At 33.4% G+C, this 9,804-nt stretch overlaps 1 non-coding gene and 3 pseudogenes across 1 annotated transcript; all 4 read left to right on the top strand.

Annotated features, from left to right (window-relative positions):
• Window positions 1-6,802: 6,802 nt before the first annotated feature.
• On the top strand, window positions 6,803-6,946 carry LOC122030706 (annotated as a pseudogene).
• Window positions 6,947-7,594: 648 nt separating this feature from the next.
• On the top strand, window positions 7,595-7,733 carry LOC122030744 (annotated as a pseudogene).
• Window positions 7,734-7,926, top strand: LOC122030747. The gene has a single exon (XR_006125588.1). It is a non-coding gene; the product is annotated as a U2 spliceosomal RNA (small nuclear RNA).
• A 622-nt stretch (window positions 7,927-8,548) lies between these two features.
• LOC122030729 lies at window positions 8,549-8,693 on the top strand (annotated as a pseudogene).
• The last annotated feature ends 1,111 nt before the right edge of the window (window positions 8,694-9,804 follow it).

The raw sequence follows: 9,804 nt of genomic DNA, 5'->3' as shown, positions 1-9,804 counted from the left end.
CCCTCTATTTTTTTTCTCACCACACTTTCTCTTTCATCATACTTCCTTCCTTATCATACTTTCTCTCTCTCAATCTCTCATATCACACTCTTTTTTCTCTTTCTTCTCATCACACTTTCTCTCTCATTATGCTTTCTATCTTATCACACTTTCTCTCTCCTTAATCTTTCCCATCACACTCTCCCTTTTTTTCTAACACACTTTTCTCTCTCTTCAATATCTCCCATCACACTCTCTCTCCTCAATTTTTTCTCATTATACTTTCTCTCTCTTTATCCTCTCTCATCATATTTTTTCTCTTATCTTCTATCTGTATGACCGTTGTGGCCGGCTAGAAGGGGGGGTTGGATAGCCTACAAAAAATAAGGCAACCCTTTCTCGAACTCTCAACGGTACACTTATATAAAATTAAAGTAGTAAATAAAAGCAGAAAGAAAGAGGCAGAAGGTTTTTACTTGGTTGCAACCAAGGAAGTTGTTAATCCAAGGAATGTAGCACTAGTATCTCCTTCAGGCAGAGAAGTCTCTTACAGCAGTGAAAGCGTAAAATAGAGAAGCTAATCTAGAACAGTAGCGTACAAGAGTTGGAAATAGAATGCACTGAGTTGATGAAAAGCTTCTGGACCAAGGCTATATTTATAGCCTTGGTGGGGGCGCCTGAAAGGGTTCCGGGTGCCCTAGGGGGATAAATTTTATCCCCCAACGTTCAGATCGAGTCAAAGCTTGATCCGGTCAAAAACTCACTTCCAAGCACCCGGACTAGTCCGGGCACCCCGGACTGGTCCGGGCTCCCCGGATTGGTCCGTGCCCCGGGCTGGTCCGGGCACCCCGGACAGTTCCGGGCGCCCCGGATGCTTAGTCAACTCCAGTTGACTTTCGTCCGGGTCTTCTGCTCCGGATCCGCTTGATTGGGTGATCTCTACTATCCGGAATAGGGCTCACCCGAACCCAAGTTCTGGGCTTCTCGAACGGGCTTCCCTCCGGCTTCTCGTCTCTCGGAATCGTCGCGTGTTCCCTTCTCGTCCGCTTGCGTACTCATCCGCAGTCTTCATCCTTCGGACGCACCGTGTGTCGTCCTTCTCGCTAGTTGCGTCTCTTGCTCCCCGAGCAATCTTCCGCTCCGACTTTCGTCCCTCGGAACCACCGCATGCTTCCTTCTCGTCCGCCGGTGTATTCTTCCGCAGCACCTCGCCCCTCGGACTGCCATCCTTCTTGCTAGCTGCGTCATCCGCTCGACAACCTATGCTCCTAAGCTCCTGCACACTTAGACACAAGGTTAGAAACAAACAGGACCTAACTTAACTTGTTGATCACACCAAAATAACCTTGGGGTTCCAATACTATCATCATGCTCTCTCCTATCATACTCTCTTTTCTCATTTTCTCTCATTGCACTTTTTCTCTCTTCATTCTTTCTCATCACACTTTTTCTCTCATCATATTTTTATCTCACATCCAACTTTCTCTCACATATATTTTTTTCTCTTATTATCCTTTAAGGGTAAAAAAGAAATTTTTAATTTATTCCGATAGAAAATATTTAACTAACCAAACATTACTTTTAACAGTGATATTCATGCTCATACCCATTCTCATTCCATAATACTATGATTCTCATTCCGATTACTATTCCTAGGAAAAAACCAAACGTCCCCTTAGTTATTTTTGAATATTATTAATGATAGTGTTGCATAAAAATAAATGGATTAGATCTATATGTATTTGATTTTAAATAACTGAGGTTCATACGATAATTTTTTTATGATAAATTTAGGTGAGGGAGATTTTTTTTATTTTCTATTAAATGGTTAGAAATTAGTAGAAAAGTCCATCTATCAAAAAGAAAAATCTAATTCAATCTTAATTAATCTTACTATTTTATTAAGAATCTGTCCTCTTTACTAACTAATTTTAGTGAAGTCTAAAATAAAATTATGTTAATGTTCTTTTTTCTTTTCATATCGAAAATAATTTCAAGGTTTATTAATAATTTCTACAAACGCAACAATCATGAATCTAGAGTTCAAAACTCAGTTGTGCTATATTATTAAAAAAATTTCTCATTAATCAATCAGTGATCTAGAGTTTGCAACTCAATTGTGACGTATTATTGAGAATTTTTCTCATTAATCAATAAAGGATCTAGAATTCAAGACTCAGCTGCGACATATTATTGAGAATTTCCTCATTAATCAATTAGAAATTTAGAGTTCTCTTTAGTCCCATGTCTTATAATTCGCAACTGTGCAAAGAAGCTTTTATAAATACTTTGGGTCGGCGATGTTAGAAAATATACTTTTCTTAACTTTTTTGCTAAGATCAAGTATGATATTAAATTAATTTTTTATAAGGAAGAGTCTATTACAGTAGATTGCTGCTGGGATTCTTGGAAGTCACCCTACTATTGTATTATTGTATATGTCTGGTGCTTTTTTTATATTAGAGGAATGTTATGGTAAAATTTCATTTGAAACGATGTTGTAACAACCCAATTTTCCCTATTTCGAGTTCTAAATGTCCTTAAAAATATTTGGAAATGCTTTTAAAATATTCTAGAGATTTTTAGGAATTTTTAGAGTATTTTTATGTAATTTTTGGAGATCGTTTGGTATTTTTACTAAACGAAAGAAATTCTGACAAAAAAAAATGTTCAAGTCGAGATTCGAACCGTGGACCTCGGACTCGAACCAAACCTTAACCGAACCCGACCAACCAACTGTTCCGCGGCTATTTCGTGAAATGATAGGAAACGAAATATAATTAAGTTATAGTAAAGGACAGAAATAAACCTAGGTATTAAAGGATAAGTTAAGGAGAGGAAATTTTCTCTCGATTAAACCTCTTCTCCTCTGCTTCTCGCGTGCGATGGTGCCGATTCTGCCCGAGCGAAGAAATACGAAGCCCTAGCTTCGTCTCCGGTGGCTGGCGAAGGCCTTTTTCCGGCGAACCTTGCGGATCCGAGCTCCTCTCGTCGAAGAGAACGCGTGAGCACAAAAGAGAAGCCGAAGTCTTCATCTCCCCGAAGCCCTAGCTGCTTTCTTCCGGTTGTAAGTCCTAAAAGCAAGGGTAAGACGCTTACTCACCTGCAGTAAGGGTAGCTCTCGAATTCGTGTTTCCTCTGGTTGTTTTCTTTGATACATGCCGCAAGGAGAGTGTGATCTAGGGTTTTTTTTTCTGCCGTGAATCATATAAAGAAGATAGAAGGGTTTTTGTTTGGTGTTTTCCTTGTGTTTTGAGTTTGCTGTGAAGTTTTTTTGGGTTTAGGGCTTATTGCCGTGAGCCTCAAAAAAGGAACGGAGAAGGGAAAGGTTGTATAGGTTAGGGAATTAGTCTTCTTTTCCTTTGCTTTTTGGTTTCCTGCCATGCCATAGTTCCAAGGGGAATTGTTTCCCTAGTTTTTGGATTTTGATTTGTAGGGAATTTTGGTTGCCTTGCAAAAGTTTAAGCTGTGAATTTGTTTATGCTTGTGTTGGTTGCTGCCATGACCAGTAATTTCGAATTTTGCTAGGTTGAATATAAGATCACCTCATTGTTGAGTAATCTGGGTTTGTAACCTTGCTGTCCAAATCAGTTTGGTGTTAGGAAAAGAGGACATGAACAATTCCTTAAGCTTGCTGTTCGGATTTGGGTTTGTACCATGCAATGAGTGCAGATTTCTATTTTTGATTAACCTTCTAGTTTTTTGATGCTGCAGTAGGCGTGCACAACAAATGAAGGAATGCAGTTTCTATTTTATTTTTCATTTGGTTCCTTAACAGTAGCTTTTATTTGTTATTTGTTGAGCATGACCAGTCCTCTTTACCATTAGAATGACATGAACAATATGTGTTTAAGTGGTTCATTTTATGTAAGCTTTACAGATTTTAGTTTATATGCAATTAACTGGAAACGAGTCAGAATTTGCAAACCTGTTGAGAGCATGCTTTAGTGTAACATGTGTTAACTTTGATAGCAGCAGTAATTTTCCTTTAGGCTATGCTCGGTTAGAAACAAATCAACATGAGTAGATCCATTAAGTTTTGTCATATGTGTTTTTAGTTTTGGTATGAGGTTTTAAGTGTTGTACCATGTTATTTTTAGGCACTTCAGTTTAGTATGGCATGCAGATTTTATTAAGTTATAATGCAGAAATTTATTAAGCATTTTATTGAGTTTAAGTGCAGATTTTTATAAGTGTAGTATGCTGATTTTGTTTTCTCTTGCTTTAAGATGTGCATGAACAGAATATAGCATATACATATATATACATAGCATGTAGTTTAGACTTTCCTTGCTATAATGAGTAGTTATAAGTGAGAAAATACCAAGGTTTTAAATTGATCCTAAATTCCAGAAGTTTAGGATTAAAAGCACACTAAGTGTTTGAATAAATGCCAAGGCATTTTGTTATAAGAGAATTAAAGAATAACAAGTATAAGGAAGTTATAGTTAAAAAGAAAATAAGTATTTTACTTTTTAATGACATGTACCGGACACAAGGTCCATTGGGTGGGCTCCTAGATCGCCCCTAAGCACAAGATCGCCTAGAAGTACCTTAGTAGTTTCAGGATTAGCTACCTCGACTCATATTAAGGATGCGCACAAATTGGTACAATGTCGGGCCCAAGAAAGAAGTTGTTTATTATTTTTAAGTATATAAGTATAAGTTTTGGAATAAACAACATAAACTTTATATAAGTTTCAAATTCAGCAAGTTTAGTCTTTTATTTCAATTTCAGCAAGATAGCTAATTTAGTTTTAATTCAGCAAGTTTAGCTCTTTTATTCTAGCATGCTATTTAGACTTTCTTGTTGTTATTTTTATTGAGCATGAATAGCTTCTTATCATGTTTCGAATTTATTTCGTATACATGCATATTCGAGTTTTTATGAGATAGATTAGTACTTACTAAGCAAATTGCTTATAGTTGCATTCCTCCTACTGCAGATAAAGGAAAAAGGAAAGCTGTGAAGGAAGGCGACAAGGAGATGCTATAATGTGTGTGATGATGAATTATGGAAGCCACGGGACCAAGAAATAATTTATTTAGATTCTTTATTCAATTGTTAAGAAGTAATTGATTAACTGTATTGCCAGAATCTGGAAACATTATTGGTATTGCTATTTTGAAGTTGCTTAAATGCTTTAGTTTTGTTGAATTTCTAGAGTTGTTTTGATGCAGTTTACAGTAAGTTAATGCTAGAATTTGGAGTTTTAATTGCATGCTACTTGTTTTAGTTTTTGTCACTGCTAAAAGTTCAATGAGATTCGTTAATTAAATTGTTAGTGAAACGTAGAGATTCTTGGTATTTAGCACTGCTAGAAGATTGAGTTTTGGTTACTTTTGGAACATTGACTTATTTGCATTGCTAGAATTTGGTATTGTTTCTTCCTTTTGCTGGAAATTCTTGACCAGAACTGCTGTATGAGGTGTTTGGAATTTCATGCATCAACTACATTGCTACCCCATTGGTAGTGAATGTCCGGTTATGGGTTCTGTTATGGCAAGCTTTAATTCAATAAGACCTGATGCATGCCTATTTTGGATCTTTCTGTTGTAGTGAGGATTGCAGCTGCTGTGAATATCCTTTCGTGTTTTAGTTGCTATAGTCTGCATGCATTGGTAGCTAAATAAGTTCAGTTGCTTGAAACTTGTTAATGTTAGTGTTGAGCTGAATTGCATTTGCCAAATTCCTTCAGTTGTCTTAGGTTGCTTTGGTAATACAACATGCTTTAAAATTAGAAATGCATGTTATATTTTTCTTACGTGTTGTATGTTTAGTGAGAATATTTTAAAGAACCATAGTTCTGCATGTTGCAGCTATTACATGTTTGCATATTTGGATTTCATTTCCTGAAAATTTTAAGTACCGCTAACATGAGAGAAAGTAACACCAGTTAAGTGAAGTATATAGTTAGTAGATAAGTAACATTCACCCTTAGAGAGTAGTAAGAAGGGTGGGATGTTACAGATGTGGTACCCTAGCATTGTATTATTGTATAGGTCTGGTGCTTTTTATATTAGAGGAATGTTATGGTAAAACTTCATTTGAAACGATGTGGTAGAAAGCAACATAGCATAACTTGAAGGACATGATCGACTGTGTATGTTTACATCCACCATTTTCCATACCATTATCCACACGCGTTCATATATTATTTTACACACACAAGCCACATATACCTTTGGTGGGGCAACTACCCCACCTCAAATTTTTTTAAGTACCCTTAGAAATATATAAAATTATAAAAATATTAGAGTCTTGCCCCACTAAAAAACTAAAAGTAGGGGCAATATTTAAAAATTAAAACTATTTTCTATAGATCAAGTACTCCTAGAAGTATATAAAATTATAAAAATATTAAAGTCTGCCCCACTAAAAAAATATAAAAGTATGGGCAATACTTAAAAATTAAAACTATTTTATTAAGAATTTGTCTCCTTTACTAACTAATTTTGGTAAAGCCTAAAATAAAATTACACTAATGTTTTATTTTATTTTTATACTAAAAATAATTTCAAGGTTTATTAGTAATTCCCATAAACATATCAATCAGGGATCTAGAGTTCAAGACTCAACTGTGGTATATTATTAGAATTTTTCTCATTAATCAATCAGTGATCTAGAGTTATTATTAAGATTTTTTCCCATTAATCAATCAGTGATTTAGAGTTCATGACTGGCTTGAGATTTTTTTTTTTCATTAATTAATTAGGGATCTAGAGTTCGAGACTCAGTTGTGGTATATTATTTGAATTTTCTCATTAAAAATCTAAATTGACAACACTAGAGAAGTTTCTATAAATGATCATATTAGAAAGCATACTTTTCTCAGCTTTTTGGCTAAGATCAAATATGATATTAAATTAATTTTTTATAAGAGGGAGCCTATTATAGTAGTTTACTGCTGGGATTCTCAAGCGTCAATCTAGCAATGTATTATTGTATGAGTCTGGCACACCCTTATCTAATTTATGGGCGACCTTTTGGTTAAGATTAAATGTCGTATTTATTTTTATCAGATTAATATCTAATATAAAAAATCAAATTAATTTTTTTTATGATGGATAGTCCATTATCCGCAAGGGTTCATATATTATTTTACATACGCAATCAAGGGTGGAGCCACATATAGCTTTGGTGGGGCAACTACCCCACCTCAATTTTTTTTAAGGAACCCTAGAAGTATATAAAATTATAAAAATATTAGAGTTTGCCCCATTAAAAAAATAAAAGTAAGGACAATACTTAAAAATTAAAACTATTTTATTAAGAATCTGCCTCCTTTACTAACTAATTTTAGTTAAGCCCAAAATGAAATTAAGTTAATGTTCTTTTTTTCATACCGAAAATAATTTCAAGATTTATTAATAATTTTAAATGCATCAATCAGTGATTTAGAGTTTCAGACTCAGCTGCGGCATATTATTAGAAAATTTTCTCATTAATTAATCAAGAATCTAAAATTTGAGACTCAGCTGCAGCATATTATTGAGAATTTTCTCATTAATAAATTAGAAATCTAGAGTTTTCTTTAGTCTCACATCTTATAATTGGCAACCTTGTGAACAAAGAAGCTTCTATTAATACCTTTGATCGGCGATGTTTGAAAGTATACTTTTCTTGGATTTTTGGTTAAGATCAAATATTAAATTAATTTTTTATATGGGGGAGTCTATTACAGTAGCTTGCTGCTAGGATTCTCCGGCGTCACCCTAACATTGCATTATTGTATGAGTCTAGCGCACCCTTACTCAATTTATGGGTGGTATTTTAGCTAAGATTAAGTGTAGTATTTGTTCTTATCAGCTTAATATCTGATATAAATAATTAAATTAATTTTTTTTTATGAAGTAGAGTCCATTACTCGCATGCGTTTATATATTATTTTACACATGCAACTAGGGACGAAGCCATGTATAGCTTTGGTGAGGCAACTACCCCACCTCAATTTTTTCTAAATATCCCTAGAAGTATATAAAATAATAAAAAAAATTATACTCTTGCCCCACAAATAAAGTAAGGGCAATACTTAAAAATTAAAACTATTTTTTATAGGTCAAGTACCACTAGAAGAAAATAAAATTATAAAAATATTAGAGTCTGCCCCACTATAAAAAATAAAAGTAGGGACAATACTTAAAAATTAAAACTATTTTATTAATAATCTGTCCCCTTTATTAACTAATTTTAGTGAAGCCTAAAATGAAATTACGTTAATATTTTTTTTCTTTTTATACTGAAAATAATTTCAAAGTTTATTAGTAATTTTCACAAATGCATCAATCAAGGATCTATAATTCATGACTTAGCTGCGGTATATTATTGAGAATTTTTCTCATTAATCAATCAATAATTTAAAGTTAGAGACTCAATTGTGGTATATTATAAGAAATTTTTCTCATTAATCAATCAGAGATCTAGAGTTCGAGACTCAACTGTGGTGCATTATTGAGATTTTTTTCATTAATCAGTTATAAATCTAGAGTTCTCTTTTGTCTCATATCTTATATGTGACAACACTATGAGTAAAGAAGCTTCTATAAATATCTTGGGATATTAGAAAGCATACTTTTTTCGGCTGATTGGCTAAGATCAATTATGATATTAAATTAACTTTTTTCTAAGGGGGAGTCTATTATAATAGCTTGTTGTTGAGATTCTCAGGCGTTGCCCTAGCATTGCATTATTGTATGGGTCTGGCGCACCCTTACCCAATTCATGGACGATCTTTTGGTTAAAATTAAGTATATTATTTATTCTTATCAGTTTAATATTTGATATATAAAATTAAATTAATTTTTTTATGAATGAGAGTCCATTACCCGCATGCGTTCATGTATTATTTTACAAATGTAATCAAGGGTGGAGCCACATATAGCTTTGGTAGGGCAACTGCCCCACCTTAATTTTTTGTAAGTACCCTTAAATTATATAAAATTATAAAAATATTAGAGTTTTGTTCCACTAAAATAAATAAAAGTAGGGGCAATACTTAAAAATTAAAACTATTTTCTATTTCCCTCATATCTCTCATGCAACGCGTGTGCACAATCACTAGTATTAATTAAAAGTGATACAAAAGTTACATTATTTCAATTATTAGCCAATTTAATGGTCGACTATAAGTTAACCCCGTAATTTATCTTTCTTGACATAATCCTGGGACAGACTATAACACATGGGATAAGTATAATTACTTTTTTACTATAATGTACGAGAAAATTGTGTAGACCTAAACTTAATAATTTTAATGAAAATTAATTAAGATTAGGGGTGTCGAATCAATTGAGCTAAACACCATCTTAGTCTGATTCATCTAGTTTTTGACGTGTCAAATTGTCTCATGTGTTGGTATAAGCTTAAGCCCATGGAATAGTTGTCTATTTAATTTCTCTAAACAACTATAATAATATTAAAAAAATTATAAATAAATATATTTTATGATTAGTATTATTTTTATATATTTTAATTTTAAAAAGTATTTGTTATAGTTTTATATTTTAATTTTTTAATATTTTTAAGTATTTGGGACCCTCAATATATAATAGCGAAGATGATTACGCTCACTTTAGGTGTCATTGACAATCCATCTCCATAGTATGTAAAGGGAGGTAAATCACAGACCGACCGCTAAATGACTAGAGAGTGGGAGTTTTTTTTCCCGTAAACATGTGTTTGTCAAAAATTGATCTCTATCTCATTATAATAAATCTATCACTCTCTAACCAACTGAGCATCTCCATGGGAACGGGACACTTAATACATAGGTTGTACATAACTTATAGGTATTGTTCATTTTGATCTACAATCTAAGGTGGATC

This window comes from Zingiber officinale, chromosome 10B, assembly GCF_018446385.1.
Source record: "Zingiber officinale cultivar Zhangliang chromosome 10B, Zo_v1.1, whole genome shotgun sequence".
In the NCBI taxonomy this organism is placed as follows: Eukaryota; Viridiplantae; Streptophyta; class Magnoliopsida; order Zingiberales; family Zingiberaceae; genus Zingiber; species Zingiber officinale.
Note: the sequence above shows the minus strand (reverse complement) of the source record. Positions and strands in the feature narration are given on the sequence as shown.